Source organism: Mixophyes fleayi, unplaced genomic scaffold (genome assembly GCF_038048845.1).
Source record: "Mixophyes fleayi isolate aMixFle1 unplaced genomic scaffold, aMixFle1.hap1 Scaffold_1624, whole genome shotgun sequence".
In the NCBI taxonomy this organism is placed as follows: Eukaryota; Metazoa; Chordata; class Amphibia; order Anura; family Limnodynastidae; genus Mixophyes; species Mixophyes fleayi.
In genome coordinates, this window is record NW_027446002.1 from 89,251 (window position 1) to 112,921 (window position 23,671).

The 23,671-nt window shown below is 46.2% G+C and overlaps 20 non-coding genes and 3 pseudogenes across 20 annotated transcripts; all 23 read right to left on the bottom strand.

Annotated features, from left to right (window-relative positions):
• Positions 1 to 77: 77 nt before the first annotated feature.
• Positions 78 to 305, bottom strand: LOC142115298 (U2 spliceosomal RNA; annotated as a pseudogene).
• Positions 306 to 1,929: 1,624 nt separating this feature from the next.
• Positions 1,930 to 2,120, bottom strand: LOC142115264 (U2 spliceosomal RNA). The gene has a single exon (XR_012682122.1). It is a non-coding gene; the product is annotated as a U2 spliceosomal RNA (small nuclear RNA).
• An 814-nt stretch (positions 2,121 to 2,934) lies between these two features.
• On the bottom strand, positions 2,935 to 3,125 carry LOC142115265 (U2 spliceosomal RNA). Its single transcript, XR_012682123.1, has one exon. It is a non-coding gene; the product is annotated as a U2 spliceosomal RNA (small nuclear RNA).
• Positions 3,126 to 3,939: 814 nt separating this feature from the next.
• Positions 3,940 to 4,130, bottom strand: LOC142115266 (U2 spliceosomal RNA). Its single transcript, XR_012682124.1, has one exon. It is a non-coding gene; the product is annotated as a U2 spliceosomal RNA (small nuclear RNA).
• Positions 4,131 to 4,943: 813 nt separating this feature from the next.
• LOC142115267 (U2 spliceosomal RNA) lies at positions 4,944 to 5,134 on the bottom strand. The gene has a single exon (XR_012682125.1). It is a non-coding gene; the product is annotated as a U2 spliceosomal RNA (small nuclear RNA).
• An 814-nt stretch (positions 5,135 to 5,948) lies between these two features.
• LOC142115268 (U2 spliceosomal RNA) lies at positions 5,949 to 6,139 on the bottom strand. The gene has a single exon (XR_012682126.1). It is a non-coding gene; the product is annotated as a U2 spliceosomal RNA (small nuclear RNA).
• An 814-nt stretch (positions 6,140 to 6,953) lies between these two features.
• On the bottom strand, positions 6,954 to 7,144 carry LOC142115270 (U2 spliceosomal RNA). Its single transcript, XR_012682127.1, has one exon. It is a non-coding gene; the product is annotated as a U2 spliceosomal RNA (small nuclear RNA).
• An 814-nt stretch (positions 7,145 to 7,958) lies between these two features.
• On the bottom strand, positions 7,959 to 8,149 carry LOC142115272 (U2 spliceosomal RNA). Its single transcript, XR_012682129.1, has one exon. It is a non-coding gene; the product is annotated as a U2 spliceosomal RNA (small nuclear RNA).
• Positions 8,150 to 8,963: 814 nt separating this feature from the next.
• Positions 8,964 to 9,177, bottom strand: LOC142115296 (U2 spliceosomal RNA; annotated as a pseudogene).
• A 430-nt stretch (positions 9,178 to 9,607) lies between these two features.
• Positions 9,608 to 9,765, bottom strand: LOC142115301 (U2 spliceosomal RNA; annotated as a pseudogene).
• Positions 9,766 to 10,579: 814 nt separating this feature from the next.
• LOC142115273 (U2 spliceosomal RNA) lies at positions 10,580 to 10,770 on the bottom strand. The gene has a single exon (XR_012682130.1). It is a non-coding gene; the product is annotated as a U2 spliceosomal RNA (small nuclear RNA).
• Positions 10,771 to 11,584: 814 nt separating this feature from the next.
• On the bottom strand, positions 11,585 to 11,775 carry LOC142115274 (U2 spliceosomal RNA). The gene has a single exon (XR_012682131.1). It is a non-coding gene; the product is annotated as a U2 spliceosomal RNA (small nuclear RNA).
• An 814-nt stretch (positions 11,776 to 12,589) lies between these two features.
• Positions 12,590 to 12,780, bottom strand: LOC142115275 (U2 spliceosomal RNA). Its single transcript, XR_012682132.1, has one exon. It is a non-coding gene; the product is annotated as a U2 spliceosomal RNA (small nuclear RNA).
• Positions 12,781 to 13,594: 814 nt separating this feature from the next.
• LOC142115276 (U2 spliceosomal RNA) lies at positions 13,595 to 13,785 on the bottom strand. The gene has a single exon (XR_012682133.1). It is a non-coding gene; the product is annotated as a U2 spliceosomal RNA (small nuclear RNA).
• Positions 13,786 to 14,599: 814 nt separating this feature from the next.
• Positions 14,600 to 14,790, bottom strand: LOC142115277 (U2 spliceosomal RNA). The gene has a single exon (XR_012682134.1). It is a non-coding gene; the product is annotated as a U2 spliceosomal RNA (small nuclear RNA).
• An 814-nt stretch (positions 14,791 to 15,604) lies between these two features.
• On the bottom strand, positions 15,605 to 15,795 carry LOC142115278 (U2 spliceosomal RNA). The gene has a single exon (XR_012682135.1). It is a non-coding gene; the product is annotated as a U2 spliceosomal RNA (small nuclear RNA).
• An 814-nt stretch (positions 15,796 to 16,609) lies between these two features.
• Positions 16,610 to 16,800, bottom strand: LOC142115279 (U2 spliceosomal RNA). The gene has a single exon (XR_012682136.1). It is a non-coding gene; the product is annotated as a U2 spliceosomal RNA (small nuclear RNA).
• Positions 16,801 to 17,613: 813 nt separating this feature from the next.
• Positions 17,614 to 17,804, bottom strand: LOC142115281 (U2 spliceosomal RNA). The gene has a single exon (XR_012682137.1). It is a non-coding gene; the product is annotated as a U2 spliceosomal RNA (small nuclear RNA).
• Positions 17,805 to 18,618: 814 nt separating this feature from the next.
• LOC142115282 (U2 spliceosomal RNA) lies at positions 18,619 to 18,809 on the bottom strand. Its single transcript, XR_012682138.1, has one exon. It is a non-coding gene; the product is annotated as a U2 spliceosomal RNA (small nuclear RNA).
• Positions 18,810 to 19,624: 815 nt separating this feature from the next.
• Positions 19,625 to 19,815, bottom strand: LOC142115284 (U2 spliceosomal RNA). Its single transcript, XR_012682140.1, has one exon. It is a non-coding gene; the product is annotated as a U2 spliceosomal RNA (small nuclear RNA).
• Positions 19,816 to 20,629: 814 nt separating this feature from the next.
• On the bottom strand, positions 20,630 to 20,820 carry LOC142115285 (U2 spliceosomal RNA). The gene has a single exon (XR_012682141.1). It is a non-coding gene; the product is annotated as a U2 spliceosomal RNA (small nuclear RNA).
• Positions 20,821 to 21,634: 814 nt separating this feature from the next.
• LOC142115286 (U2 spliceosomal RNA) lies at positions 21,635 to 21,825 on the bottom strand. Its single transcript, XR_012682143.1, has one exon. It is a non-coding gene; the product is annotated as a U2 spliceosomal RNA (small nuclear RNA).
• An 814-nt stretch (positions 21,826 to 22,639) lies between these two features.
• LOC142115287 (U2 spliceosomal RNA) lies at positions 22,640 to 22,830 on the bottom strand. The gene has a single exon (XR_012682144.1). It is a non-coding gene; the product is annotated as a U2 spliceosomal RNA (small nuclear RNA).
• Positions 22,831 to 23,671: the final 841 nt, after the last annotated feature.

Below are 23,671 nucleotides of genomic sequence, written 5' to 3' on the forward strand. Positions count from 1 at the left end.
ACAGGAGACAAAAATCTGTTCTTATGGATTTTTGTTGCTGAAAAGAGACATGATTCTATTTTTGGATAACTGGATAAGAGAAGTGCACCGGTCCTGGAAGTACTGCAATACCAGGTCAATGCGTGGAGTGGACAGAGCAAGCTCTTCTTCCATCTCCCTGTTCTAAAAATCCATTTAATATATGGCCCCCAGATAGGGGGCGTATCAGATATTAAACTGATAAGAACAGATTTTTTTTTTTTTTTTTTTTTTTTTTTTTTTTTTTATTTAAAGCCTTGAGCTCGTCCCTTGTGCACGAAAAAAATGAGTAAATACCCAAAAAACATGCACAAGAGTTTTCGGTGCGTGGTCCTCCCTCCGGAGAGGAAGGACCCTGGTCCTCAACCCCCAGAACCAAAAAGGTCACTTAGGGGCCGGGGTCGTCTGACTCCCTTCGCCGCAAAGCTAGGGGAGCCTCTTAGCCCCTGGGATCCGCCGAAGCTTCACCCAGTGCTCGGTGTGCCGATTGGGTACGGCCCCAGCCGGGTGGCTGGGCGGGGTTGGACCCTCGTCGCCGCGAAGCTAGGAGGGCCCCATTAGTCCCTGGGATCTGCCGGAGCTTCACCCAGGACTCAAGCCGAGTGGGTACGGCCCCAGCCGGGTGGCTGGGCAGGGTTGGACCCTCGTCGCCGCAAAGCTAGGAGGGCCCCATTAGTCCCTGGGATCTGCCGGAGCTTCACCCAGGACTCAAGCCGAGTGGGTACGGCCCCAGCCGGGTGGCTGGGCTAGTATGGGCCCCCTTGGCCTGCCACACTAGGGGACCCATTTTGCCCCTGAGATCCGCCGGAGCTTCACCCTGGGCCGTGTATAAAAATTTTCTTGCCCAGCCAAAAAGGTCCGGGCAAAGAATATAGCATTGCTTAGGAGAAAGAGGTCAAAAGTGCGTGGGTGCCAACAGAATCACGTTGTATCTATATTAAGGTCTCTTGACCCGTGATTTATGGCCCCCCGGGTTTCCAGTCCGGATGCACATTTGTCCCAGCCTTTCAAAGCTGCATTCCAGCCCTCTAGTTAAAGAGGCAAGTGCTGATCTGCCACAACTGCACTTGATCTTAGCCAAAAGGCCGAGAAGCGATAACCCGAAATGGGACCCAGGAAAGCGCCCGCTTCTCAGGCTAGGCCTGACAACTGTAGGAGACAGCCACGCCACACGCCGTATACTTTATTTAGCGGCGGCCCACAACACTCCATTGCTGCACATTCTAGGCCCGACTAGCCTGAAAAGCCTGACACCTTCACTGGGACCCTCTTTACACCTCTCTGTCTGCAAAGGCACGCACATGAGCCGAGGACTTTTCAAACGAGATGCCTGCAAAATTTGCATGAACTCCTCCCCTTGACCATAAGTGCAACGACGCCCGCTGATTAGTCGGCCTGCCGTTCCGTCCTCGTCTCCCCAGGCAATTAATCACACTGTCTGCCCAGCTTCTTTCGGAATATTCACAGCATGTCACAGAAACAGCACTTCAAGGTGCATCACAATTGTTTCTCGGGCCACCGGCAAGTAAATAGACAAGGAAGCTGCATGCTGCAACAGCAGGGTTCTAAAAGGTGTGTCATAATCCTCACTTGCCTTTATTCCGTCACTGGGTCCACAAGAGGGAGACACACTACGTCAGATTAATAGTTTCATTCATTCGGAGATCCAATTGAATTAGCAAATCACAAGTTGCTCCATTAAAGAAATAATTGGATCAATGCAGTAATCCTTTTGGACAAAGAAAAGGGTCTTCTTATCTGCAAATGCTTGTTTGCTAAGAGAGATAAGAAACAAAACAACAAAAAGACACAATAAATTGACACGAAATAAGACACAGGAGACAAAAATCTGTTCTTATGGATTTTTGTTGCTGAAAAGAGACATGATTCTATTTTTGGATAACTGGATAAGAGAAGTGCACCGGTCCTGGAAGTACTGCAATACCAGGTCAATGCGTGGAGTGGACAGAGCAAGCTCTTCTTCCATCTCCCTGTTCTAAAAATCCATTTAATATATGGCCCCCAGATAGGGGGCGTATCAGATATTAAACTGATAAGAACAGATACTACACTTGATCTTAGCCAAAAGGCCGAGAAGCGATAACCCGAAATGGGACCCAGGAAAGCGCCCGCTTCTCAGGCTAGGCCTGACAACTGTAGGAGACAGCCACGCCACACGCCGTATACTTTATTTAGCGGCGGCCCACAACACTCCATTGCTGCACATTCTAGGCCCGACTAGCCTGAAAAGCCTGACACCTTCACTGGGACCCTCTTTACACCTCTCTGTCTGCAAAGGCACGCACATGAGCCGAGGACTTTTCAAACGAGATGCCTGCAAAATTTGCATGAACTCCTCCCCTTGACCATAAGTGCAACGACGCCCGCTGATTAGTCGGCCTGCCGTTCCGTCCTCGTCTCCCCAGGCAATTAATCACACTGTCTGCCCAGCTTCTTTCGGAATATTCACAGCATGTCACAGAAACAGCACTTCAAGGTGCATCACAATTGTTTCTCGGGCCACCGGCAAGTAAATAGACAAGGAAGCTGCATGCTGCAACAGCAGGGTTCTAAAAGGTGTGTCATAATCCTCACTTGCCTTTATTCCGTCACTGGGTCCACAAGAGGGAGACACACTACGTCAGATTAATAGTTTCATTCATTCGGAGATCCAATTGAATTAGCAAATCACAAGTTGCTCCATTAAAGAAATAATTGGATCAATGCAGTAATCCTTTTGGACAAAGAAAAGGGTCTTCTTATCTGCAAATGCTTGTTTGCTAAGAGAGATAAGAAACAAAACAACAAAAAGACACAATAAATTGACACGAAATAAGACACAGGAGACAAAAATCTGTTCTTATGGATTTTTGTTGCTGAAAAGAGACATGATTCTATTTTTGGATAACTGGATAAGAGAAGTGCACCGGTCCTGGAAGTACTGCAATACCAGGTCAATGCGTGGAGTGGACAGAGCAAGCTCTTCTTCCATCTCCCTGTTCTAAAAATCCATTTAATATATGGCCCCCAGATAGGGGGCGTATCAGATATTAAACTGATAAGAACAGATACTACACTTGATCTTAGCCAAAAGGCCGAGAAGCGATAACCCGAAATGGGACCCAGGAAAGCGCCCGCTTCTCAGGCTAGGCCTGACAACTGTAGGAGACAGCCACGCCACACGCCGTATACTTTATTTAGCGGCGGCCCACAACACTCCATTGCTGCACATTCTAGGCCCGACTAGCCTGAAAAGCCTGACACCTTCACTGGGACCCTCTTTACACCTCTCTGTCTGCAAAGGCACGCACATGAGCCGAGGACTTTTCAAACGAGATGCCTGCAAAATTTGCATGAACTCCTCCCCTTGACCATAAGTGCAACGACGCCCGCTGATTAGTCGGCCTGCCGTTCCGTCCTCGTCTCCCCAGGCAATTAATCACACTGTCTGCCCAGCTTCTTTCGGAATATTCACAGCATGTCACAGAAACAGCACTTCAAGGTGCATCACAATTGTTTCTCGGGCCACCGGCAAGTAAATAGACAAGGAAGCTGCATGCTGCAACAGCAGGGTTCTAAAAGGTGTGTCATAATCCTCACTTGCCTTTATTCCGTCACTGGGTCCACAAGAGGGAGACACACTACGTCAGATTAATAGTTTCATTCATTCGGAGATCCAATTGAATTAGCAAATCACAAGTTGCTCCATTAAAGAAATAATTGGATCAATGCAGTAATCCTTTTGGACAAAGAAAAGGGTCTTCTTATCTGCAAATGCTTGTTTGCTAAGAGAGATAAGAAACAAAACAACAAAAAGACACAATAAATTGACACGAAATAAGACACAGGAGACAAAAATCTGTTCTTATGGATTTTTGTTGCTGAAAAGAGACATGATTCTATTTTTGGATAACTGGATAAGAGAAGTGCACCGGTCCTGGAAGTACTGCAATACCAGGTCAATGCGTGGAGTGGACAGAGCAAGCTCTTCTTCCATCTCCCTGTTCTAAAAATCCATTTAATATATGGCCCCCAGATAGGGGGCGTATCAGATATTAAACTGATAAGAACAGATACTACACTTGATCTTAGCCAAAAGGCCGAGAAGCGATAACCCGAAATGGGACCCAGGAAAGCGCCCGCTTCTCAGGCTAGGCCTGACAACTGTAGGAGACAGCCACGCCACACGCCGTATACTTTATTTAGCGGCGGCCCACAACACTCCATTGCTGCACATTCTAGGCCCGACTAGCCTGAAAAGCCTGACACCTTCACTGGGACCCTCTTTACACCTCTCTGTCTGCAAAGGCACGCACATGAGCCGAGGACTTTTCAAACGAGATGCCTGCAAAATTTGCATGAACTCCTCCCCTTGACCATAAGTGCAACGACGCCCGCTGATTAGTCGGCCTGCCGTTCCGTCCTCGTCTCCCCAGGCAATTAATCACACTGTCTGCCCAGCTTCTTTCGGAATATTCACAGCATGTCACAGAAACAGCACTTCAAGGTGCATCACAATTGTTTCTCGGGCCACCGGCAAGTAAATAGACAAGGAAGCTGCATGCTGCAACAGCAGGGTTCTAAAAGGTGTGTCATAATCCTCACTTGCCTTTATTCCGTCACTGGGTCCACAAGAGGGAGACACACTACGTCAGATTAATAGTTTCATTCATTCGGAGATCCAATTGAATTAGCAAATCACAAGTTGCTCCATTAAAGAAATAATTGGATCAATGCAGTAATCCTTTTGGACAAAGAAAAGGGTCTTCTTATCTGCAAATGCTTGTTTGCTAAGAGAGATAAGAAACAAAACAACAAAAGACACAATAAATTGACACGAAATAAGACACAGGAGACAAAAATCTGTTCTTATGGATTTTTGTTGCTGAAAAGAGACATGATTCTATTTTTGGATAACTGGATAAGAGAAGTGCACCGGTCCTGGAAGTACTGCAATACCAGGTCAATGCGTGGAGTGGACAGAGCAAGCTCTTCTTCCATCTCCCTGTTCTAAAAATCCATTTAATATATGGCCCCCAGATAGGGGGCGTATCAGATATTAAACTGATAAGAACAGATACTACACTTGATCTTAGCCAAAAGGCCGAGAAGCGATAACCCGAAATGGGACCCAGGAAAGCGCCCGCTTCTCAGGCTAGGCCTGACAACTGTAGGAGACAGCCACGCCACACGCCGTATACTTTATTTAGCGGCGGCCCACAACACTCCATTGCTGCACATTCTAGGCCCGACTAGCCTGAAAAGCCTGACACCTTCACTGGGACCCTCTTTACACCTCTCTGTCTGCAAAGGCACGCACATGAGCCGAGGACTTTTCAAACGAGATGCCTGCAAAATTTGCATGAACTCCTCCCCTTGACCATAAGTGCAACGACGCCCGCTGATTAGTCGGCCTGCCGTTCCGTCCTCGTCTCCCCAGGCAATTAATCACACTGTCTGCCCAGCTTCTTTCGGAATATTCACAGCATGTCACAGAAACAGCACTTCAAGGTGCATCACAATTGTTTCTCGGGCCACCGGCAAGTAAATAGACAAGGAAGCTGCATGCTGCAACAGCAGGGTTCTAAAAGGTGTGTCATAATCCTCACTTGCCTTTATTCCGTCACTGGGTCCACAAGAGGGAGACACACTACGTCAGATTAATAGTTTCATTCATTCGGAGATCCAATTGAATTAGCAAATCACAAGTTGCTCCATTAAAGAAATAATTGGATCAATGCAGTAATCCTTTTGGACAAAGAAAAGGGTCTTCTTATCTGCAAATGCTTGTTTGCTAAGAGAGATAAGAAACAAAACAACAAAAAGACACAATAAATTGACACGAAATAAGACACAGGAGACAAAAATCTGTTCTTATGGATTTTTGTTGCTGAAAAGAGACATGATTCTATTTTTGGATAACTGGATAAGAGAAGTGCACCGGTCCTGGAAGTACTGCAATACCAGGTCAATGCGTGGAGTGGACAGAGCAAGCTCTTCTTCCATCTCCCTGTTCTAAAAATCCATTTAATATATGGCCCCCAGATAGGGGGCGTATCAGATATTAAACTGATAAGAACAGATACTACACTTGATCTTAGCCAAAAGGCCGAGAAGCGATAACCCGAAATGGGACCCAGGAAAGCGCCCGCTTCTCAGGCTAGGCCTGACAACTGTAGGAGACAGCCACGCCACACGCCGTATACTTTATTTAGCGGCGGCCCACAACACTCCATTGCTGCACATTCTAGGCCCGACTAGCCTGAAAAGCCTGACACCTTCACTGGGACCCTCTTTACACCTCTCTGTCTGCAAAGGCACGCACATGAGCCGAGGACTTTTCAAACGAGATGCCTGCAAAATTTGCATGAACTCCTCCCCTTGACCATAAGTGCAACGACGCCCGCTGATTAGTCGGCCTGCCGTTCCGTCCTCGTCTCCCCAGGCAATTAATCACACTGTCTGCCCAGCTTCTTTCGGAATATTCACAGCATGTCACAGAAACAGCACTTCAAGGTGCATCACAATTGTTTCTCGGGCCACCGGCAAGTAAATAGACAAGGAAGCTGCATGCTGCAACAGCAGGGTTCTAAAAGGTGTGTCATAATCCTCACTTGCCTTTATTCCGTCACTGGGTCCACAAGAGGGAGACACACTACGTCAGATTAATAGTTTCATTCATTCGGAGATCCAATTGAATTAGCAAATCACAAGTTGCTCCATTAAAGAAATAATTGGATCAATGCAGTAATCCTTTTGGACAAAGAAAAGGGTCTTCTTATCTGCAAATGCTTGTTTGCTAAGAGAGATAAGAAACAAAACAACAAAAAGACACAATAAATTGACACGAAATAAGACACAGGAGACAAAAATCTGTTCTTATGGATTTTTGTTGCTGAAAAGAGACATGATTCTATTTTTGGATAACTGGATAAGAGAAGTGCACCGGTCCTGGAAGTACTGCAATACCAGGTCAATGCGTGGAGTGGACAGAGCAAGCTCTTCTTCCATCTCCCTGTTCTAAAAATCCATTTAATATATGGCCCCCAGATAGGGGGCGTATCAGATATTAAACTGATAAGAACAGATACTACACTTGATCTTAGCCAAAAGGCCGAGAAGCGATAACCCGAAATGGGACCCAGGAAAGCGCCCGCTTCTCAGGCTAGGCCTGACAACTGTAGGAGACAGCCACGCCACACGCCGTATACTTTATTTAGCGGCGGCCCACAACACTCCATTGCTGCACATTCTAGGCCCGACTAGCCTGAAAAGCCTGACACCTTCACTGGGACCCTCTTTACACCTCTCTGTCTGCAAAGGCACGCACATGAGCCGAGGACTTTTCAAACGAGATGCCTGCAAAATTTGCATGAACTCCTCCCCTTGACCATAAGTGCAACGACGCCCGCTGATTAGTCGGCCTGCCGTTCCGTCCTCGTCTCCCCAGGCAATTAATCACACTGTCTGCCCAGCTTCTTTCGGAATATTCACAGCATGTCACAGAAACAGCACTTCAAGGTGCATCACAATTGTTTCTCGGGCCACCGGCAAGTAAATAGACAAGGAAGCTGCATGCTGCAACAGCAGGGTTCTAAAAGGTGTGTCATAATCCTCACTTGCCTTTATTCCGTCACTGGGTCCACAAGAGGGAGACACACTACGTCAGATTAATAGTTTCATTCATTCGGAGATCCAATTGAATTAGCAAATCACAAGTTGCTCCATTAAAGAAATAATTGGATCAATGCAGTAATCCTTTTGGACAAAGAAAAGGGTCTTCTTATCTGCAAATGCTTGTTTGCTAAGAGAGATAAGAAACAAAACAACAAAAAGACACAATAAATTGACACGAAATAAGACACAGGAGACAAAAATCTGTTCTTATGGATTTTTGTTGCTGAAAAGAGACATGATTCTATTTTTGGATAACTGGATAAGAGAAGTGCACCGGTCCTGGAAGTACTGCAATACCAGGTCAATGCGTGGAGTGGACAGAGCAAGCTCTTCTTCCATCTCCCTGTTCTAAAAATCCATTTAATATATGGCCCCCAGATAGGGGGCGTATCAGATATTAAACTGATAAGAACAGATACTACACTTGATCTTAGCCAAAAGGCCGAGAAGCGATAACCCGAAATGGGACCCAGGAAAGCGCCCGCTTCTCAGGCTAGGCCTGACAACTGTAGGAGACAGCCACGCCACACGCCGTATACTTTATTTAGCGGCGGCCCACAACACTCCATTGCTGCACATTCTAGGCCCGACTAGCCTGAAAAGCCTGACACCTTCACTGGGACCCTCTTTACACCTCTCTGTCTGCAAAGGCACGCACATGAGCCGAGGACTTTTCAAACGAGATGCCTGCAAAATTTGCATGAACTCCTCCCCTTGACCATAAGTGCAACGACGCCCGCTGATTAGTCGGCCTGCCGTTCCGTCCTCGTCTCCCCAGGCAATTAATCACACTGTCTGCCCAGCTTCTTTCGGAATATTCACAGCATGTCACAGAAACAGCACTTCAAGGTGCATCACAATTGTTTCTCGGGCCACCGGCAAGTAAATAGACAAGGAAGCTGCATGCTGCAACAGCAGGGTTCTAAAAGGTGTGTCATAATCCTCACTTGCCTTTATTCCGTCACTGGGTCCACAAGAGGGAGACACACTACGTCAGATTAATAGTTTCATTCATTCGGAGATCCAATTGAATTAGCAAATCACAAGTTGCTCCATTAAAGAAATAATTGGATCAATGCAGTAATCCTTTTGGACAAAGAAAAGGGTCTTCTTATCTGCAAATGCTTGTTTGCTAAGAGAGATAAGAAACAAAACAACAAAAAGACACAATAAATTGACACGAAATAAGACACAGGAGACAAAAATCTGTTCTTATGGATTTTTGTTGCTGAAAAGAGACATGATTCTATTTTTGGATAACTGGATAAGAGAAGTGCACCGGTCCTGGAAGTACTGCAATACCAGGTCAATGCGTGGAGTGGACAGAGCAAGCTCTTCTTCCATCTCCCTGTTCTAAAAATCCATTTAATATATGGCCCCCAGATAGGGGGCGTATCAGATATTAAACTGATAAGAACAGATTTTTTTTTTTTTTTTTTTTTATTTAAAGCCTTGAGCTCGTCCCTTGTGCACGAAAAAAATGAGTAAATACCCAAAAAACATGCACAAGAGTTTTCGGTGCGTGGTCCTCCCTCCGGAGAGGAAGGACCCTGGTCCTCGACCCCCAGAACCAAAAAGGTCACTTAGGGGCCGGGGTCGTCTGACTCCCTTCGCCGCAAAGCTAGGGGAGCCTCTTAGCCCCTGGGATCCGCCGAAGCTTCACCCAGTGCTCGGTGTGCCGATTGGGTACGGCCCCAGCCGGGTGGCTGGGCGGGGTTGGACCCTCGTCGCCGCGAAGCTAGGAGGGCCCCATTAGTCCCTGGGATCTGCCGGAGCTTCACCCAGGACTCATGCCGAGTGGGTACGGCCCCAGCCGGGTGGCTGGGCAGGGTTGGACCCTCGTCGCCGCAAAGCTAGGAGGGCCCCATTAGTCCCTGGGATCTGCCGGAGCTTCACCCAGGACTCAAGCCGAGTGGGTACGGCCCCAGCCGGGTGGCTGGGCTAGTATGGGCCCCCTTGGCCTGCCACACTAGGGGACCCATTTTGCCCCTGAGATCCGCCGGAGCTTCACCCTGGGCCGGATAAGAACAGATACTACACTTGATCTTAGCCAAAAGGCCGAGAAGCGATAACCCGAAATGGGACCCAGGAAAGCGCCCGCTTCTCAGGCTAGGCCTGACAACTGTAGGAGACAGCCACGCCACACGCCGTATACTTTATTTAGCGGCGGCCCACAACACTCCATTGCTGCACATTCTAGGCCCGACTAGCCTGAAAAGCCTGACACCTTCACTGGGACCCTCTTTACACCTCTCTGTCTGCAAAGGCACGCACATGAGCCGAGGACTTTTCAAACGAGATGCCTGCAAAATTTGCATGAACTCCTCCCCTTGACCATAAGTGCAACGACGCCCGCTGATTAGTCGGCCTGCCGTTCCGTCCTCGTCTCCCCAGGCAATTAATCACACTGTCTGCCCAGCTTCTTTCGGAATATTCACAGCATGTCACAGAAACAGCACTTCAAGGTGCATCACAATTGTTTCTCGGGCCACCGGCAAGTAAATAGACAAGGAAGCTGCATGCTGCAACAGCAGGGTTCTAAAAGGTGTGTCATAATCCTCACTTGCCTTTATTCCGTCACTGGGTCCACAAGAGGGAGACACACTACGTCAGATTAATAGTTTCATTCATTCGGAGATCCAATTGAATTAGCAAATCACAAGTTGCTCCATTAAAGAAATAATTGGATCAATGCAGTAATCCTTTTGGACAAAGAAAAGGGTCTTCTTATCTGCAAATGCTTGTTTGCTAAGAGAGATAAGAAACAAAACAACAAAAAGACACAATAAATTGACACGAAATAAGACACAGGAGACAAAAATCTGTTCTTATGGATTTTTGTTGCTGAAAAGAGACATGATTCTATTTTTGGATAACTGGATAAGAGAAGTGCACCGGTCCTGGAAGTACTGCAATACCAGGTCAATGCGTGGAGTGGACAGAGCAAGCTCTTCTTCCATCTCCCTGTTCTAAAAATCCATTTAATATATGGCCCCCAGATAGGGGGCGTATCAGATATTAAACTGATAAGAACAGATACTACACTTGATCTTAGCCAAAAGGCCGAGAAGCGATAACCCGAAATGGGACCCAGGAAAGCGCCCGCTTCTCAGGCTAGGCCTGACAACTGTAGGAGACAGCCACGCCACACGCCGTATACTTTATTTAGCGGCGGCCCACAACACTCCATTGCTGCACATTCTAGGCCCGACTAGCCTGAAAAGCCTGACACCTTCACTGGGACCCTCTTTACACCTCTCTGTCTGCAAAGGCACGCACATGAGCCGAGGACTTTTCAAACGAGATGCCTGCAAAATTTGCATGAACTCCTCCCCTTGACCATAAGTGCAACGACGCCCGCTGATTAGTCGGCCTGCCGTTCCGTCCTCGTCTCCCCAGGCAATTAATCACACTGTCTGCCCAGCTTCTTTCGGAATATTCACAGCATGTCACAGAAACAGCACTTCAAGGTGCATCACAATTGTTTCTCGGGCCACCGGCAAGTAAATAGACAAGGAAGCTGCATGCTGCAACAGCAGGGTTCTAAAAGGTGTGTCATAATCCTCACTTGCCTTTATTCCGTCACTGGGTCCACAAGAGGGAGACACACTACGTCAGATTAATAGTTTCATTCATTCGGAGATCCAATTGAATTAGCAAATCACAAGTTGCTCCATTAAAGAAATAATTGGATCAATGCAGTAATCCTTTTGGACAAAGAAAAGGGTCTTCTTATCTGCAAATGCTTGTTTGCTAAGAGAGATAAGAAACAAAACAACAAAAAGACACAATAAATTGACACGAAATAAGACACAGGAGACAAAAATCTGTTCTTATGGATTTTTGTTGCTGAAAAGAGACATGATTCTATTTTTGGATAACTGGATAAGAGAAGTGCACCGGTCCTGGAAGTACTGCAATACCAGGTCAATGCGTGGAGTGGACAGAGCAAGCTCTTCTTCCATCTCCCTGTTCTAAAAATCCATTTAATATATGGCCCCCAGATAGGGGGCGTATCAGATATTAAACTGATAAGAACAGATACTACACTTGATCTTAGCCAAAAGGCCGAGAAGCGATAACCCGAAATGGGACCCAGGAAAGCGCCCGCTTCTCAGGCTAGGCCTGACAACTGTAGGAGACAGCCACGCCACACGCCGTATACTTTATTTAGCGGCGGCCCACAACACTCCATTGCTGCACATTCTAGGCCCGACTAGCCTGAAAAGCCTGACACCTTCACTGGGACCCTCTTTACACCTCTCTGTCTGCAAAGGCACGCACATGAGCCGAGGACTTTTCAAACGAGATGCCTGCAAAATTTGCATGAACTCCTCCCCTTGACCATAAGTGCAACGACGCCCGCTGATTAGTCGGCCTGCCGTTCCGTCCTCGTCTCCCCAGGCAATTAATCACACTGTCTGCCCAGCTTCTTTCGGAATATTCACAGCATGTCACAGAAACAGCACTTCAAGGTGCATCACAATTGTTTCTCGGGCCACCGGCAAGTAAATAGACAAGGAAGCTGCATGCTGCAACAGCAGGGTTCTAAAAGGTGTGTCATAATCCTCACTTGCCTTTATTCCGTCACTGGGTCCACAAGAGGGAGACACACTACGTCAGATTAATAGTTTCATTCATTCGGAGATCCAATTGAATTAGCAAATCACAAGTTGCTCCATTAAAGAAATAATTGGATCAATGCAGTAATCCTTTTGGACAAAGAAAAGGGTCTTCTTATCTGCAAATGCTTGTTTGCTAAGAGAGATAAGAAACAAAACAACAAAAAGACACAATAAATTGACACGAAATAAGACACAGGAGACAAAAATCTGTTCTTATGGATTTTTGTTGCTGAAAAGAGACATGATTCTATTTTTGGATAACTGGATAAGAGAAGTGCACCGGTCCTGGAAGTACTGCAATACCAGGTCAATGCGTGGAGTGGACAGAGCAAGCTCTTCTTCCATCTCCCTGTTCTAAAAATCCATTTAATATATGGCCCCCAGATAGGGGGCGTATCAGATATTAAACTGATAAGAACAGATACTACACTTGATCTTAGCCAAAAGGCCGAGAAGCGATAACCCGAAATGGGACCCAGGAAAGCGCCCGCTTCTCAGGCTAGGCCTGACAACTGTAGGAGACAGCCACGCCACACGCCGTATACTTTATTTAGCGGCGGCCCACAACACTCCATTGCTGCACATTCTAGGCCCGACTAGCCTGAAAAGCCTGACACCTTCACTGGGACCCTCTTTACACCTCTCTGTCTGCAAAGGCACGCACATGAGCCGAGGACTTTTCAAACGAGATGCCTGCAAAATTTGCATGAACTCCTCCCCTTGACCATAAGTGCAACGACGCCCGCTGATTAGTCGGCCTGCCGTTCCGTCCTCGTCTCCCCAGGCAATTAATCACACTGTCTGCCCAGCTTCTTTCGGAATATTCACAGCATGTCACAGAAACAGCACTTCAAGGTGCATCACAATTGTTTCTCGGGCCACCGGCAAGTAAATAGACAAGGAAGCTGCATGCTGCAACAGCAGGGTTCTAAAAGGTGTGTCATAATCCTCACTTGCCTTTATTCCGTCACTGGGTCCACAAGAGGGAGACACACTACGTCAGATTAATAGTTTCATTCATTCGGAGATCCAATTGAATTAGCAAATCACAAGTTGCTCCATTAAAGAAATAATTGGATCAATGCAGTAATCCTTTTGGACAAAGAAAAGGGTCTTCTTATCTGCAAATGCTTGTTTGCTAAGAGAGATAAGAAACAAAACAACAAAAAGACACAATAAATTGACACGAAATAAGACACAGGAGACAAAAATCTGTTCTTATGGATTTTTGTTGCTGAAAAGAGACATGATTCTATTTTTGGATAACTGGATAAGAGAAGTGCACCGGTCCTGGAAGTACTGCAATACCAGGTCAATGCGTGGAGTGGACAGAGCAAGCTCTTCTTCCATCTCCCTGTTCTAAAAATCCATTTAATATATGGCCCCCAGATAGGGGGCGTATCAGATATTAAACTGATAAGAACAGATACTACACTTGATCTTAGCCAAAAGGCCGAGAAGCGATAACCCGAAATGGGACCCAGGAAAGCGCCCGCTTCTCAGGCTAGGCCTGACAACTGTAGGAGACAGCCACGCCACACGCCGTATACTTTATTTAGCGGCGGCCCACAACACTCCATTGCTGCACATTCTAGGCCCGACTAGCCTGAAAAGCCTGACACCTTCACTGGGACCCTCTTTACACCTCTCTGTCTGCAAAGGCACGCACATGAGCCGAGGACTTTTCAAACGAGATGCCTGCAAAATTTGCATGAACTCCTCCCCTTGACCATAAGTGCAACGACGCCCGCTGATTAGTCGGCCTGCCGTTCCGTCCTCGTCTCCCCAGGCAATTAATCACACTGTCTGCCCAGCTTCTTTCGGAATATTCACAGCATGTCACAGAAACAGCACTTCAAGGTGCATCACAATTGTTTCTCGGGCCACCGGCAAGTAAATAGACAAGGAAGCTGCATGCTGCAACAGCAGGGTTCTAAAAGGTGTGTCATAATCCTCACTTGCCTTTATTCCGTCACTGGGTCCACAAGAGGGAGACACACTACGTCAGATTAATAGTTTCATTCATTCGGAGATCCAATTGAATTAGCAAATCACAAGTTGCTCCATTAAAGAAATAATTGGATCAATGCAGTAATCCTTTTGGACAAAGAAAAGGGTCTTCTTATCTGCAAATGCTTGTTTGCTAAGAGAGATAAGAAACAAAACAACAAAAAGACACAATAAATTGACACGAAATAAGACACAGGAGACAAAAATCTGTTCTTATGGATTTTTGTTGCTGAAAAGAGACATGATTCTATTTTTGGATAACTGGATAAGAGAAGTGCACCGGTCCTGGAAGTACTGCAATACCAGGTCAATGCGTGGAGTGGACAGAGCAAGCTCTTCTTCCATCTCCCTGTTCTAAAAATCCATTTAATATATGGCCCCCAGATAGGGGGCGTATCAGATATTAAACTGATAAGAACAGATACTACACTTGATCTTAGCCAAAAGGCCGAGAAGCGATAACCCGAAATGGGACCCAGGAAAGCGCCCGCTTCTCAGGCTAGGCCTGACAACTGTAGGAGACAGCCACGCCACACGCCGTATACTTTATTTAGCGGCGGCCCACAACACTCCATTGCTGCACATTCTAGGCCCGACTAGCCTGAAAAGCCTGACACCTTCACTGGGACCCTCTTTACACCTCTCTGTCTGCAAAGGCACGCACATGAGCCGAGGACTTTTCAAACGAGATGCCTGCAAAATTTGCATGAACTCCTCCCCTTGACCATAAGTGCAACGACGCCCGCTGATTAGTCGGCCTGCCGTTCCGTCCTCGTCTCCCCAGGCAATTAATCACACTGTCTGCCCAGCTTCTTTCGGAATATTCACAGCATGTCACAGAAACAGCACTTCAAGGTGCATCACAATTGTTTCTCGGGCCACCGGCAAGTAAATAGACAAGGAAGCTGCATGCTGCAACAGCAGGGTTCTAAAAGGTGTGTCATAATCCTCACTTGCCTTTATTCCGTCACTGGGTCCACAAGAGGGAGACACACTACGTCAGATTAATAGTTTCATTCATTCGGAGATCCAATTGAATTAGCAAATCACAAGTTGCTCCATTAAAGAAATAATTGGATCAATGCAGTAATCCTTTTGGACAAAGAAAAGGGTCTTCTTATCTGCAAATGCTTGTTTGCTAAGAGAGATAAGAAACAAAACAACAAAAAGACACAATAAATTGACACGAAATAAGACACAGGAGACAAAAATCTGTTCTTATGGATTTTTGTTGCTGAAAAGAGACATGATTCTATTTTTGGATAACTGGATAAGAGAAGTGCACCGGTCCTGGAAGTACTGCAATACCAGGTCAATGCGTGGAGTGGACAGAGCAAGCTCTTCTTCCATCTCCCTGTTCTAAAAATCCATTTAATATATGGCCCCCAGATAGGGGGCGTATCAGATATTAAACTGATAAGAACAGATACTACACTTGATCTTAGCCAAAAGGCCGAGAAGCGATAACCCGAAATGGGACCCAGGAAAGCGCCCGCTTCTCAGGCTAGGCCTGACAACTGTAGGAGACAGCCACGCCACACGCCGTATACTTTATTTAGCGGCGGCCCACAACACTCCATTGCTGCACATTCTAGGCCCGACTAGCCTGAAAAGCCTGACACCTTCACTGGGACCCTCTTTACACCTCTCTGTCTGCAAAGGCACGCACATGAGCCGAGGACTTTTCAAACGAGATGCCTGCAAAATTTGCATGAACTCCTCCCCTTGACCATAAGTGCAACGACGCCCGCTGATTAGTCGGCCTGCCGTTCCGTCCTCGTCTCCCCAGGCAATTAATCACACTGTCTGCCCAGCTTCTTTCGGAATATTCACAGCATGTCACAGAAACAGCACTTCAAGGTGCATCACAATTGTTTCTCGGGCCACCGGCAAGTAAATAGACAAGGAAGCTGCATGCTGCAACAGCAGGGTTCTAAAAGGTGTGTCATAATCCTCACTTGCCTTTATTCCGTCACTGGGTCCACAAGAGGGAGACACACTACGTCAGATTAATAGTTTCATTCATTCGGAGATCCAATTGAATTAGCAAATCACAAGTTGCTCCATTAAAGAAATAATTGGATCAATGCAGTAATCCTTTTGGACAAAGAAAAGGGTCTTCTTATCTGCAAATGCTTGTTTGCTAAGAGAGATAAGAAACAAAACAACAAAAAGACACAATAAATTGACACGAAATAAGACACAGGAGACAAAAATCTGTTCTTATGGATTTTTGTTGCTGAAAAGAGACATGATTCTATTTTTGGATAACTGGATAAGAGAAGTGCACCGGTCCTGGAAGTACTGCAATACCAGGTCAATGCGTGGAGTGGACAGAGCAAGCTCTTCTTCCATCTCCCTGTTCTAAAAATCCATTTAATATATGGCCCCCAGATAGGGGGCGTATCAGATATTAAACTGATAAGAACAGATACTACACTTGATCTTAGCCAAAAGGCCGAGAAGCGATAACCCGAAATGGGACCCAGGAAAGCGCCCGCTTCTCAGGCTAGGCCTGACAACTGTAGGAGACAGCCACGCCACACGCCGTATACTTTATTTAGCGGCGGCCCACAACACTCCATTGCTGCACATTCTAGGCCCGACTAGCCTGAAAAGCCTGACACCTTCACTGGGACCCTCTTTACACCTCTCTGTCTGCAAAGGCACGCACATGAGCCGAGGACTTTTCAAACGAGATGCCTGCAAAATTTGCATGAACTCCTCCCCTTGACCATAAGTGCAACGACGCCCGCTGATTAGTCGGCCTGCCGTTCCGTCCTCGTCTCCCCAGGCAATTAATCACACTGTCTGCCCAGCTTCTTTCGGAATATTCACAGCATGTCACAGAAACAGCACTTCAAGGTGCATCACAATTGTTTCTCGGGCCACCGGCAAGTAAATAGACAAGGAAGCTGCATGCTGCAACAGCAGGGTTCTAAAGGTGTGTCATAATCCTCACTTGCCTTTATTCCGTCACTGGGTCCACAAGAGGGAGACACACTACGTCAGATTAATAGTTTCATTCATTCGGAGATCCAATTGAATTAGCAAATCACAAGTTGCTCCATTAAAGAAATAATTGGATCAATGCAGTAATCCTTTTGGACAAAGAAAAGGGTCTTCTTATCTGCAAATGCTTGTTTGCTAAGAGAGATAAGAAACAAAACAACAAAAAGACACAATAAATTGACACGAAATAAGACACAGGAGACAAAAATCTGTTCTTATGGATTTTTGTTGCTGAAAAGAGACATGATTCTATTTTTGGATAACTGGATAAGAGAAGTGCACCGGTCCTGGAAGTACTGCAATACCAGGTCAATGCGTGGAGTGGACAGAGCAAGCTCTTCTTCCATCTCCCTGTTCTAAAAATCCATTTAATATATGGCCCCCAGATAGGGGGCGTATCAGATATTAAACTGATAAGAACAGATACTACACTTGATCTTAGCCAAAAGGCCGAGAAGCGATAACCCGAAATGGGACCCAGGAAAGCGCCCGCTTCTCAGGCTAGGCCTGACAACTGTAGGAGACAGCCACGCCACACGCCGTATACTTTATTTAGCGGCGGCCCACAACACTCCATTGCTGCACATTCTAGGCCCGACTAGCCTGAAAAGCCTGACACCTTCACTGGGACCCTCTTTACACCTCTCTGTCTGCAAAGGCACGCACATGAGCCGAGGACTTTTCAAACGAGATGCCTGCAAAATTTGCATGAACTCCTCCCCTTGACCATAAGTGCAACGACGCCCGCTGATTAGTCGGCCTGCCGTTCCGTCCTCGTCTCCCCAGGCAATTAATCACACTGTCTGCCCAGCTTCTTTCGGAATATTCACAGCATGTCACAGAAACAGCACTTCAAGGTGCATCACAATTGTTTCTCGGGCCACCGGCAAGTAAATAGACAAGGAAGCTGCATGCTGCAACAGCAGGGTTCTAAAAGGTGTGTCATAATCCTCACTTGCCTTTATTCCGTCACTGGGTCCACAAGAGGGAGACACACTACGTCAGATTAATAGTTTCATTCATTCGGAGATCCAATTGAATTAGCAAATCACAAGTTGCTCCATTAAAGAAATAATTGGATCAATGCAGTAATCCTTTTGGACAAAGAAAAGGGTCTTCTTATCTGCAAATGCTTGTTTGCTAAGAGAGATAAGAAACAAAACAACAAAAAGACACAATAAATTGACACGAAATAAGACACAGGAGACAAAAATCTGTTCTTATGGATTTTTGTTGCTGAAAAGAGACATGATTCTATTTTTGGATAACTGGATAAGAGAAGTGCACCGGTCCTGGAAGTACTGCAATACCAGGTCAATGCGTGGAGTGGACAGAGCAAGCTCTTCTTCCATCTCCCTGTTCTAAAAATCCATTTAATATATGGCCCCCAGATAGGGGGCGTATCAGATATTAAACTGATAAGAACAGATACTACACTTGATCTTAGCCAAAAGGCCGAGAAGCGATAACCCGAAATGGGACCCAGGAAAGCGCCCGCTTCTCAGGCTAGGCCTGACAACTGTAGGAGACAGCCACGCCACACGCCGTATACTTTATTTAAGCGGCGGCCCACAACACTCCATTGCTGCACATTCTAGGCCCGACTAGCCTGAAAAGCCTGACACCTTCACTGGGACCCTCTTTACACCTCTCTGTCTGCAAAGGCACGCACATGAGCCGAGGACTTTTCAAACGAGATGCCTGCAAAATTTGCATGAACTCCTCCCCTTGACCATAAGTGCAACGACGCCCGCTGATTAGTCGGCCTGCCGTTCCGTCCTCGTCTCCCCAGGCAATTAATCACACTGTCTGCCCAGCTTCTTTCGGAATATTCACAGCATGTCACAGAAACAGCACTTCAAGGTGCATCACAATTGTTTCTCGGGCCACCGGCAAGTAAATAGACAAGGAAGCTGCATGCTGCAACAGCAGGGTTCTAAAAGGTGTGTCATAATCCTCACTTGCCTTTATTCCGTCACTGGGTCCACAAGAGGGAGACACACTACGTCAGATTAATAGTTTCATTCATTCGGAGATCCAATTGAATTAGCAAATCACAAGTTGCTCCATTAAAGAAATAATTGGATCAATGCAGTAATCCTTTTGGACAAAGAAAAGGGTCTTCTTATCTGCAAATGCTTGTTTGCTAAGAGAGATAAGAAACAAAACAACAAAAAGACACAATAAATTGACACGAAATAAGACACAGGAGACAAAAATCTGTTCTTATGGATTTTTGTTGCTGAAAAGAGACATGATTCTATTTTTGGATAACTGGATAAGAGAAGTGCACCGGTCCTGGAAGTACTGCAATACCAGGTCAATGCGTGGAGTGGACAGAGCAAGCTCTTCTTCCATCTCCCTGTTCTAAAAATCCATTTAATATATGGCCCCCAGATAGGGGGCGTATCAGATATTAAACTGATAAGAACAGATACTACACTTGATCTTAGCCAAAAGGCCGAGAAGCGATAACCCGAAATGGGACCCAGGAAAGCGCCCGCTTCTCAGGCTAGGCCTGACAACTGTAGGAGACAGCCACGCCACACGCCGTATACTTTATTTAGCGGCGGCCCACAACACTCCATTGCTGAACATTCTAGGCCCGACTAGCCTGAAAAGCCTGACACCTTCACTGGGACCCTCTTTACACCTCTCTGTCTGCAAAGGCACGCACATGAGCCGAGGACTTTTCAAACGAGATGCCTGCAAAATTTGCATGAACTCCTCCCCTTGACCATAAGTGCAACGACGCCCGCTGATTAGTCGGCCTGCCGTTCCGTCCTCGTCTCCCCAGGCAATTAATCACACTGTCTGCCCAGCTTCTTTCGGAATATTCACAGCATGTCACAGAAACAGCACTTCAAGGTGCATCACAATTGTTTCTCGGGCCACCGGCAAGTAAATAGACAAGGAAGCTGCATGCTGCAACAGCAGGGTTCTAAAAGGTGTGTCATAATCCTCACTTGCCTTTATTCCGTCACTGGGTCCACAAGAGGGAGACACACTACGTCAGATTAATAGTTTCATTCATTCGGAGATCCAATTGAATTAGCAAATCACAAGTTGCTCCATTAAAGAAATAATTGGATCAATGCAGTAATCCTTTTGGACAAAGAAAAGGGTCTTCTTATCTGCAAATGCTTGTTTGCTAAGAGAGATAAGAAACAAAACAACAAAAAGACACAATAAATTGACACGAAATAAGACACAGGAGACAAAAATCTGTTCTTATGGATTTTTGTTGCTGAAAAGAGACATGATTCTATTTTTGGATAACTGGATAAGAGAAGTGCACCGGTCCTGGAAGTACTGCAATACCAGGTCAATGCGTGGAGTGGACAGAGCAAGCTCTTCTTCCATCTCCCTGTTCTAAAAATCCATTTAATATATGGCCCCCAGATAGGGGGCGTATCAGATATTAAACTGATAAGAACAGATACTACACTTGATCTTAGCCAAAAGGCCGAGAAGCGATAACCCGAAATGGGACCCAGGAAAGCGCCCGCTTCTCAGGCTAGGCCTGACAACTGTAGGAGACAGCCACGCCACACGCCGTATACTTTATTTAGCGGCGGCCCACAACACTCCATTGCTGCACATTCTAGGCCCGACTAGCCTGAAAAGCCTGACACCTTCACTGGGACCCTCTTTACACCTCTCTGTCTGCAAAGGCACGCACATGAGCCGAGGACTTTTCAAACGAGATGCCTGCAAAATTTGCATGAACTCCTCCCCTTGACCATAAGTGCAACGACGCCCGCTGATTAGTCGGCCTGCCGTTCCGTCCTCGTCTCCCCAGGCAATTAATCACACTGTCTGCCCAGCTTCTTTCGGAATATTCACAGCATGTCACAGAAACAGCACTTCAAGGTGCATCACAATTGTTTCTCGGGCCACCGGCAAGTAAATAGACAAGGAAGCTGCATGCTGCAACAGCAGGGTTCTAAAAGGTGTGTCATAATCCTCACTTGCCTTTATTCCGTCACTGGGTCCACAAGAGGGAGACACACTACGTCAGATTAATAGTTTCATTCATTCGGAGATCCAATTGAATTAGCAAATCACAAGTTGCTCCATTAAAGAAATAATTGGATCAATGCAGTAATCCTTTTGGACAAAGAAAAGGGTCTTCTTATCTGCAAATGCTTGTTTGCTAAGAGAGATAAGAAACAAAACAACAAAAAGACACAATAAATTGACACGAAATAAGACACAGGAGACAAAAATCTGTTCTTATGGATTTTTGTTGCTGAAAAGAGACATGATTCTATTTTTGGATAACTGGATAAGAGAAGTGCACCGGTCCTGGAAGTACTGCAATACCAGGTCAATGCGTGGAGTGGACAGAGCAAGCTCTTCTTCCATCTCCCTGTTCTAAAAATCCATTTAATATATGGCCCCCAGATAGGGGGCGTATCAGATATTAAACTGATAAGAACAGATACTACACTTGATCTTAGCCAAAAGGCCGAGAAGCGATAACCCGAAATGGGACCCAGGAAAGCGCCCGCTTCTCAGGCTAGGCCTGACAACTGTAGGAGACAGCCACGCCACACGCCGTATACTTTATTTAGCGGCGGCCCACAACACTCCATTGCTGCACATTCTAGGCCCGACTAGCCTGAAAAGCCTGACACCTTCACTGGGACCCTCTTTACACCTCTCTGTCTGCAAAGGCACGCACATGAGCCGAGGACTTTTCAAACGAGATGCCTGCAAAATTTGCATGAACTCCTCCCCTTGACCATAAGTGCAACGACGCCCGCTGATTAGTCGGCCTGCCGTTCCGTCCTCGTCTCCCCAGGCAATTAATCACACTGTCTGCCCAGCTTCTTTCGGAATATTCACAGCATGTCACAGAAACAGCACTTCAAGGTGCATCACAATTGTTTCTCGGGCCACCGGCAAGTAAATAGACAAGGAAGCTGCATGCTGCAACAGCAGGGTTCTAAAAGGTGTGTCATAATCCTCACTTGCCTTTATTCCGTCACTGGGTCCACAAGAGGGAGACACACTACGTCAGATTAATAGTTTCATTCATTCGGAGATCCAATTGAATTAGCAAATCACAAGTTGCTCCATTAAAGAAATAATTGGATCAATGCAGTAATCCTTTTGGACAAAGAAAAGGGTCTTCTTATCTGCAAATGCTTGTTTGCTAAGAGAGATAAGAAACAAAACAACAAAAAGACACAATAAATTGACACGAAATAAGACACAGGAGACAAAAATCTGTTCTTATGGATTTTTGTTGCTGAAAAGAGACATGATTCTATTTTTGGATAACTGGATAAGAGAAGTGCACCGGTCCTGGAAGTACTGCAATACCAGGTCAATGCGTGGAGTGGACAGAGCAAGCTCTTCTTCCATCTCCCTGTTCTAAAAATCCATTTAATATATGGCCCCCAGATAGGGGGCGTATCAGATATTAAACTGATAAGAACAGATACTACACTTGATCTTAGCCAAAAGGCCGAGAAGCGATAACCCGAAATGGGACCCAGGAAAGCGCCCGCTTCTCAGGCTAGGCCTGACAACTGTAGGAGACAGCCACGCCACACGCCGTATACTTTATTTAGCGGCGGCCCACAACACTCCATTGCTGCACATTCTAGGCCCGACTAGCCTGAAAAGCCTGACACCTTCACTGGGACCCTCTTTACACCTCTCTGTCTGCAAAGGCACGCACATGAGCCGAGGACTTTTCAAACGAGATGCCTGCAAAATTTGCATGAACTCCTCCCCTTGACCATAAGTGCAACGACGCCCGCTGATTAGTCGGCCTGCCGTTCCGTCCTCGTCTCCCCAGGCAATTAATCACACTGTCTGCCCAGCTTCTTTCGGAATATTCACAGCATGTCACAGAAACAGCACTTCAAGGTGCATCACAATTGTTTCTCGGGCCACCGGCAAGTAAATAGACAAGGAAGCTGCATGCTGCAACAGCAGGGTTCTAAAAGGTGTGTCATAATCCTCACTTGCCTTTATTCCGTCACTGGGTCCACAAGAGGGAGACACACTACGTCAGATTAATAGTTTCATTCATTCGGAGATCCAATTGAATTAGCAAATCACAAGTTGCTCCATTAAAGAAATAATTGGATCAATGCAGTAATCCTTTTGGACAAAGAAAAGGGTCTTCTTATCTGCAAATGCTTGTTTGCTAAGAGAGATAAGAAACAAAACAACAAAAAGACACAATAAATTGACACGAAATAAGACACAGGAGACAAAAATCTGTTCTTATGGATTTTTGTTGCTGAAAAGAGACATGATTCTATTTTTGGATAACTGGATAAGAGAAGTGCACCGGTCCTGGAAGTACA